This window comes from Etheostoma spectabile, chromosome 18 (assembly GCF_008692095.1).
Source record: "Etheostoma spectabile isolate EspeVRDwgs_2016 chromosome 18, UIUC_Espe_1.0, whole genome shotgun sequence".
Lineage (NCBI taxonomy): Eukaryota > Metazoa > Chordata > Actinopteri > Perciformes > Percidae > Etheostoma > Etheostoma spectabile.
Genome location: NC_045750.1, coordinates 23,404,563 through 23,412,834, shown reverse-complemented (window position 1 = coordinate 23,412,834; position 8,272 = coordinate 23,404,563). Strand labels below are relative to the sequence as shown.

At 40.6% G+C, this 8,272-nt stretch overlaps 1 long non-coding RNA gene across 1 annotated transcript in view; it reads right to left on the bottom strand.

The window, feature by feature from the left end:
* Positions 1-8,272, bottom strand: part of LOC116706511 (uncharacterized) — a 17,764-nt gene that overhangs the window by 7,149 nt on the left and 2,343 nt on the right. The window lies entirely within an intron of this gene.

Sequence of the window (8,272 nt, the reverse complement as noted above, 5' to 3'; positions counted from 1 at the left end):
TATAATCAGACCCACATATCAGCTGGAACAGTCTCTAGTTTTAATTGTAGCTCTCAAATGGATTTAGTCTCTCTGACTTCTAAATGTCACTATCAGCCAGAATGTACAGAATAGGACTTTAAATCAGCCAAATAGTTAAAATCCCTCCGATTTGTTGTCATGACAGCGCACGCACGTGCATACCAGACACTGGGAAGGGACTTTTTAGTATCACTACATATTCAACTCTAATGATGGGAATATCTTCTACTGTAGTTGCATTGATGCTACAAACAGATTCAGCATTCCTGCTTTACAGCAATCATTGCTGTTATCTGTCATATAAATCATCATGTGATGTTTTAGCCTATTGACAGCCCTTTAAAATGTAGCCATTGGCTATAATACCGTAGTCTCCATTCCTGAAGTCCAGCGTGCTCTATAACGTGTGTGCCCCCTAGCTTTATCAAAACTGGTTTGTCATGCGCAGGCTACTTTTACTTTTATACTTTAAGTAAATTTTCAAAGCCTGTACGTTGTTACATTTTTACTTGAGTAAAGAAGTTTATCAGTACTTTAGTCCACTTTTCCCAGAGTAAGTTTTTTTTACACAACAAGGATCTGTACTTCTACTGTACGGAAGTAGGTACTTTTGCCATATCTGCTGTGCAGTGTATGGTTGTAACACTAGCCTATCCAGGTGTGCCGGTTTAACGGAGACCATGTAATGGCGACTCACTATTGCGTCCTTTTGTTGTCATGGGGACACCGTTGAACGAACAAGGAATACGTCGGCTGTCACGCTGAAAGCTTTTGTTTAGTTTCAGAAAATGTTCAACAGACCGAACGTGCGTTTACCCTCGCTGTTGTCCTTTGGATTCTAGTCTAGGAAACGTTCACCCCCTTTGAACGTGGCTTGCTTTTAAGGAAAACAAGTAGAACACCTACTGGACTTAAACCCTTCCCTTGTTGCCGCATGAAAAGGTTTAAAGACTGAAATTATAAGTTTGTAATTACTCTTTTTTTTTTTTTTTTTTTTTTTTTCGCCACGGTAGAAAGAAAACTCCACAACACTAACGGGAACTATTAACTTTTAGGTCAGAAATTCTTAGTGCATTAATGGCACGTCTACCGTCAAAGCTAAATAGCGGAAATGAGGAAGTCGGGTTACCAATGCTAATAAGGCCCAAGGGGACTATGGATATTTCTGAGGGACACTGTGGGACACTGCCTCGCGCAGCGGTGCCACCCCCCACGGGCAGACTCATAATAATTGGTCCTTTCTATCACCTACCCCCTTACATTGTATATTAATACTGCCCTTGCCCTGACTGGTGTACTTGCTCTGTAAGCTCATGAATAGGCCAACCAATATGTGTATTTTTTCTAAATAAGTTATATTTGAACATATCATAAACTATAAATCATTGCAGATTCCACTGTTCCATTACGATTCTTTACTATTTAATTTGATATGTCCTTAAATTATTCACTTTAAAACACATATAATCTACAAATTATAGGACTAAAGGAATTGTAGTTGCGCAACACCACAGGAACAGTTTAACAAAGAGTCTCTTCCCAGGCTTCCTTGTACCAACTTCCTCCTTTTTAACTATGGTGGGGGGGGCCTCAGCTAGCTCACGCTTTCTTTCCTCCTCCATTTTTTGTAATTGGAAGCGCGTGACCGAAAGTCCCTTCCCAGTGTCTGTCCAGTGCGTGGCGCTGTCATGACCAATCGAGGATATTTACTATTTTGCTGATTTAAAGTCCTATTTGTACATTCTGCTGATAGGACATTTAGATAGTCAGAAGACTAATCCATGGGAGAGCTACAATTAAACTAAGACTGTTCCAGCTGAATGGGGTCTGATTATATTTTATTAATCGAATCGCACAGTGTTCTTGTCACCTCCTGACGAAATCGTCTAGAAACTGTCCGCCGTGTTACGCAGCTTTTTGCCCCCCCCCCTCCCCTCCCCTAACGGCTGCTGCCGCCGGCTCTCTTTACGGCGCATTCATCCCGACTAGTTGTTCGTTTGGCTGCCCTCGGGCTCAAGTGAGCAACCAACGTTTTTTTTGGCGGCTTGATTATGCGTGACACGTCTCAATTTGCGGACTATGACTTAGGTGCTTCAAAAACCTGTGCGCGCATACGCGCTACGGGACGGGTGTCCCCAGAAGATTCAATAGTACAATTTCCTCATGTAATCAAGACCGCCCCCGAGAATTGCGGGGAGGATATTAACTTCTACACTCCAAACAAATTAGTGACTTCTATTGACCAAACGTGAGGGGCCTTTGGAGGTGCCTAGAGAATCGGCATGTAGGAGATTGGGGGGAGAATTCTGCGATCCGTTGTCCGCCTTGAAAGATCCGCCCGCAAAAGCATTCTATCTATAATTACATATTATTAGTCATTGCTGAAGAGGTCCATTCGTTCAAATTTTTTTTCCAATTTTCCTAGCAATCTCTACAAGTTAATATAATGAAGCACTTTTTTTTCCGGTAAATCAACGTAAGAAGATGATGGGCCACAAGATTTTGTGACAACCCCTCCCCAATTCCTTGCTCTACTCAAAAAACAATGTCTCGTGGGCCCCCGCACTGACGTTAACTGAAATTTTACAAAGTGTTCTTCAGACACTGATGCCCCATTTGTACTCCAGTTTTGTATGGAGGGTTAAGAAGGGCTGCCCTTCCTCCTCCTCAACTCAGGCTGATCACATTGATTTCCCAAACCTAGGTAAACGTGCGTTTTATGATAGCTGGGACCCATCCTGTCTGCTAAATCTGATTCAAAGAGGCATCGATGTTTGCCAGGAGAAAGAAGATACTCTTTATTACACATATAGAACTAAGACCCGCAGCTTTATGAGGACTAGCAATCTCTCATAATATACGTGAGTTTTTAGACATTCTTTACTACTCTGCTTGAGTACGGAGATGGCTTTAAATTCCTTTTCTTATTTCGTTAAGCCTTTGATACATTGAAACCAAACTTTTTTTTTTTTTTCTTCCTGCATCATTAACACCTAATTTCTTAATGACAACAGCTCTATCACACTGAAAATGGAACTTCCCTAGAATTTTATCTTAACGGGCATTTGTCGAGAGGCCCAATTTCCCCTCTCTTTTCTTTGTTTTTTTAACTTGTACACAATTCGTCCCACTCTTTCGGTGACCGCGTTAAAACGACTTTTTGTCCGTGGGTAGGGATCATTATCACTCAGTCCGCTTGTGAATTTACCTTTAGCGTTGGTAAATACAAACTATTTGCAACTTCCAATCACGCAGATTTCCGTACTTCGCATTATTATCGTTAAGACGAAAGTGGATGTTCAGTAAAAGTTCTCCCAATCGTAAAAAACTCAAACAGATTGAACCATGTTTGCAAGGGACTTACTCTCTAAAAGTCCGAGTGTTACTTACCAAGGCTGGAAGGATATCCCGGTTTACCCACGGGGGCCTAGGGATATCCCAGTTACCCCTGGGACTAATGATATCCCGGCTCCATACGCAGCTCTCTCTTACACCTGACACATAACATTTGTAAAGATTGATATAATGCTTTTTGACTGCACAGAAAATTGTACCCCTTATATCAGAAAAAGGCTGCCGGCCATGAATATTTTATCTGGTGGCTCAACCTTTGGAGCTTCCCACTCTAATCAGGGGTCCTTCAATACGTTTTCCCAGGCCAAGATGACCCCAAACTGATTGGCGAGGGGAGCGGGGACCCCCTAATTATATCTATTTGGAATAAATGGTGTTATATCAAACTGTCCTATGTGCCATTTGTGCTTGATTACTGAAAGACTCGTCTGCCTCATTTATCTGTTTCTACAGTGTGTTGAATTCATGTTAATGGTGGTAATTTAAAGACCTTTCAATTAGTGAAAAATTGCAGGGGGGGGGGGGGGGGGGCGGTATCCTAACAGTTAGTCAACCCAAACTTTCGCGCGCCCCATGCATTACCCTCCCCCTGTTGAAGACTCCCGGGCTCTAAATAATACTTTTAAGATCTGGCTAAAGCTTTTCTTGAAAACCCTGTCTCGATTTGCAATTTTAGTCCCACTATTATTCTTTCTTCTCGCTTCGGTGTCGGGCTTGTTTTGACTTTAACTATAACTAACACTCCCTGTACACGTCCCACGCTTCCACAATCTAGGTCCGTTTAGCATGGCTGTCCAATTTCTAATCAAAACTTCTTTCTCCCTCAGACGATCCCTACTCTTGAATACAGAGATATCTTTAAAAAAAACACATCACCCTTCGTTGAGAATTGTACTTATCAATTTGGCCGGGGATCAGCTTTTTAATGTAGAGGGGCAGACATTTCCTTACAGATAGTTTATCAACATATAACCTTCCCTGTCACGCCTGAGAGATTGTGCACTTTTATTTTGACGCCGTTCCATCATGCCCATAATGCTTTTTCAGATCTCCGGTAGACTTCTCCGACTGCTGCTCCCTCCCCGATGTGCGAATCCCCATTTGGAAAAAATCACTTTTTCCCCACCGTGTCCTCGAATAATAATAACGGCCGTGCGTATACTTTTCAGAAGACAATTTGTTCTATTGCCAATTTAAGTTTATTGGAATTGTACTGACATTGACTGTGAAAAGGTTTGGTAAGTTCCTCATAAACCTGATGAAACACGGGGAAGACTACCGTTAAGACTAATTCACAGATTTGCCCTGTGAGACATCATTACAAACTGTTCTTTCTGTAAGATCGACCAGACGGTTTGGGCACATTTTTGGTATTGTTCCCACAAAAGATTGGCAAAACTTTCAGCCGTTCATCATTAGACCATATCTTCAAAGACTTTGCCTTATTGTCGGAGAATCGGTTTAGCTTTTTATCTGAATCCAAGTAAGAAGAATGTATTTTATGATAAACGACTAAGCTTCACGTATAATAGTAATTCAGCCACTAAAAAATCTAAGTTCATACTTAATCATCTCCATGTATACAACATGAGCCGTTAACTGTCCATATACATATGGTCGCTCCTTGTCTTGGTGTGTAACCCTCGATTTGCATTGGTTGTTGCCTGGGGCGAACAATTCTTGTTCTTAGTGTTTTTCCATAAACCTGAGAGATGCTTGGTTTTTTTGTTTAATTGATTAATAGGTCTTTTTTTGAAGTTGGACTCATTTGCATGAAACTTCACTACCCACATCCTGTCCCCCCCCCCCCTTTTGCCGACATTGCCCACGCTCACGCTCCAGGATTCGCCAAATGTCCGTTGTTTTTTTCAATTTTAAAGCATTTCCTTTGAAGAAAAAAAAAATTCAAACTGTTATCTGATAGTAAAACCTTAAATTTTCTCAGGTAATACAGTCAAAATGTGTCTTTTGTCTGTAAAAGGCTAAAATTAATTTGTTTGCCATATGGCAACATTATGCATTTGCGAACTATGTACTTGGGCCGATGGGCTCTTGGAATGACTATAACTTTAGCCCTCTAACACTATGGTTCCATTATTTTAGATTTTCAAGAACATAAAAGGGTTATGTATCTTTTTCCAGACCTTTTGTAATTACCATATTTTCTAAATTATTAAGTACACACATTGTACATGAATTGCTTTCGCCAATAATAGATTTTCCAAGGAATCATTTGCCCACTCAATGATCTGTTTGTCCAATGATTTTATTCAATAGTAAGCATGTTTGTAAAAGAATAGTTGATTTTTTTGGCACTTTCCACGGATGCGCGTGTTTGCCATATGGCCCAAATGACCAACTACCCCCCCGTTCAATTTCGTTTTTGCAATTGCATTATTTCCTAAGCCTGGATATAAAAACACATCGACATTTTTACTATGTTTAAAATATTTCATGCAATAAGGTACAGCTTCCCCTGCAAATGTAGTGTATTCTGTTACCTCGCTATGTTATATGTGTTATTGGTGTTCTGTTCCTTTTTTGCATAAGACCCAAAAACTAACACCGCGTTGTCTTCTTTCCTGTTTATTTCTAATACGTTTATGATACACCTATTGCTTCATTCCGTTTACCCTTGTGTTGCCCTCGGGTCACTTTGCCCGGTTTAATTTAAAAGAAACTTTTGTCACAACTGGCCCTGAATACGTGAAAAATGTCAACATTAAAATATCTAACAAACGTCGGTGGAATGACAAAATGTAAAAGCACCCACACCTTGAAAAGTGACTAATGTCGGAAAAAAAACAGATTAATATTGAGAAAGTGACAAAGTGTTTTTTTATTGTTGCAGGGGAACCACGCAAGGGTCATCCGATTTCTTTCAACCTAATGCCAAAAAAATTATAACATGGATGATCCTTTGGTAATTAACAATTATTTCCTGCGTGCTGGGCTTTTTTTAATTCAGTTCAAGCATTTTATTTTTTTTTTTTATGTTTCAAACAGATTCTGCTACGTTGTGTGATCTTCACTTAGCAGTCATAGTCTATTTTTTTGCTCCTTTTTTTTAAGCGAGTAGAAGGGGGATCATGTCATAATGAAATGAAAACAAGTTTGACAAAAACTTTTAAAAGTTTCAAATGCTAGAAAAAAATGCCCAAATTTTGACCAGGAGGGACAACATGTCAGTCTTTGGAAACAACGCAAGGGGTTCAAAAAACACATTCAAGTAACAGTATTTGAGCCCTTGGGGCGTCAACGGGGGGTCCGCGACCCCTAGGGGTCCACGGAGTTTCTGCCTGGTAGCGAAAGTTTTGTGTTATTAGACGGTTTTATATAATATCCCCCCCCCCCGCCCTGTATTTTTTCACTAATTGAATGTCTTTGTACACTTGACATGAATTCAACCACTGACATAATGGGCAGAAGTTTCTTTCATCTCAATGCACCATGGCACTGAGACCACTTTTAGATAACACCGTTTATACACATCGATAAGTTTTTTTAGGGTCCCACGCTCCATCTCGCCATCGTTTGGGTTCCTGCCTGGAAACGTTGACGACCCCTGATTTAGCCCTTTTAAAAATTAGGAAAAAATGAATTCATCTTAGTTCTGACTTGTACTACCTTTGAGAAATTAGTCCTCAGCAGTCTTAACTCAGCACGCCATGCTGTATCATGAGTTGCTGTGCTGGGCTTGTTTTGATATAACTCAACGTCACACAACGCGTCTCTTTATGAGGCCGCCAAGCACCTTGAACTCAACTTCCATCTCCGAGAACACATAAGTCTCCGCTATCTCATACCTTCTAAACGAGCAGTCCGATCATGTTGTGACATGTAGCCTTAACGACTTTACGTTACATATTTCTATCGGCTATTTGGTGTTAGTATCTTCAACTTGACTTAAAGGCTACGGTTTAACACCTCCTTTGGACCCACTCCCTTGCCCTTTCAGCTGTATAGTGAAAATGAAAATACAAACCCTGAACTTCTCAACCCTTGGCCCACTCCGCTTTAAAGTAATGCTGCCTGGTCGCGCTCCTGTCCATGATGTAACATCTAACTGTTCTCCCTTGGGGTTTAACTGTTCTCTATCTGTATTGTCCTATTTATCCTGCACACACCACCGATAGATTGAGAATCCATGTTTATTTATATTGGTTTTGTCGGCCAAGATGGACTTTGAGTTTCCGGTTGATTTGATGCGTTATTACCCCGTTGACAACATCGACGTGCAAATTGGTGTGGAATCACACAAAATATTTTTCCCAAGCCGACACTTGTGAGTTATTGGCACAGCCGTGTTGTGTTCTCCAAAGTTGATTGGCTGCCTATTTAAAGAGACGCTGTGTGACGTTTGATTCTATCACGCGCATGCCACTACAGACTCACTACGTTATGCGTGCTGCGTTAAAATGCTGAGCTTATCGTTATCACAAAAAGCTATCTACGAGTTGAATCCAAGATGTTATTCTTTTTTTCTAGCTTTAAAGGCTAATACGTGTCTACTTGCAAAAATGTTGTTTACGTAAACCAGGCCTCGAAGACAAATTCAATAAACTTATTATAGACATTAACCCGTAACAGCAACGCGCGTCTCTCCCTGCTCTTTAGCTGGGCGGTAGACTTACCATATTCAATAAGAATTTTCCTGACTCAAAGTTAATATTTCCCATTAATGTTGTCAGATTTTTCTTTCGAGCCTTGTTTGAGAAAAAAATAGTAATAACTTAAATATTTCAAGTCTTACCGGTTCATGCTGCAACCGGAATGTTTAATTTCCAGGAGGGGTGCACTGTTTCCTTACAGCAAGCACGTTCCAAGGGGCTGACAAGTTATCACTTTCCTCATACTAGACTTCCAAGACAAATCACGAGAGGTCCGTACACATTCT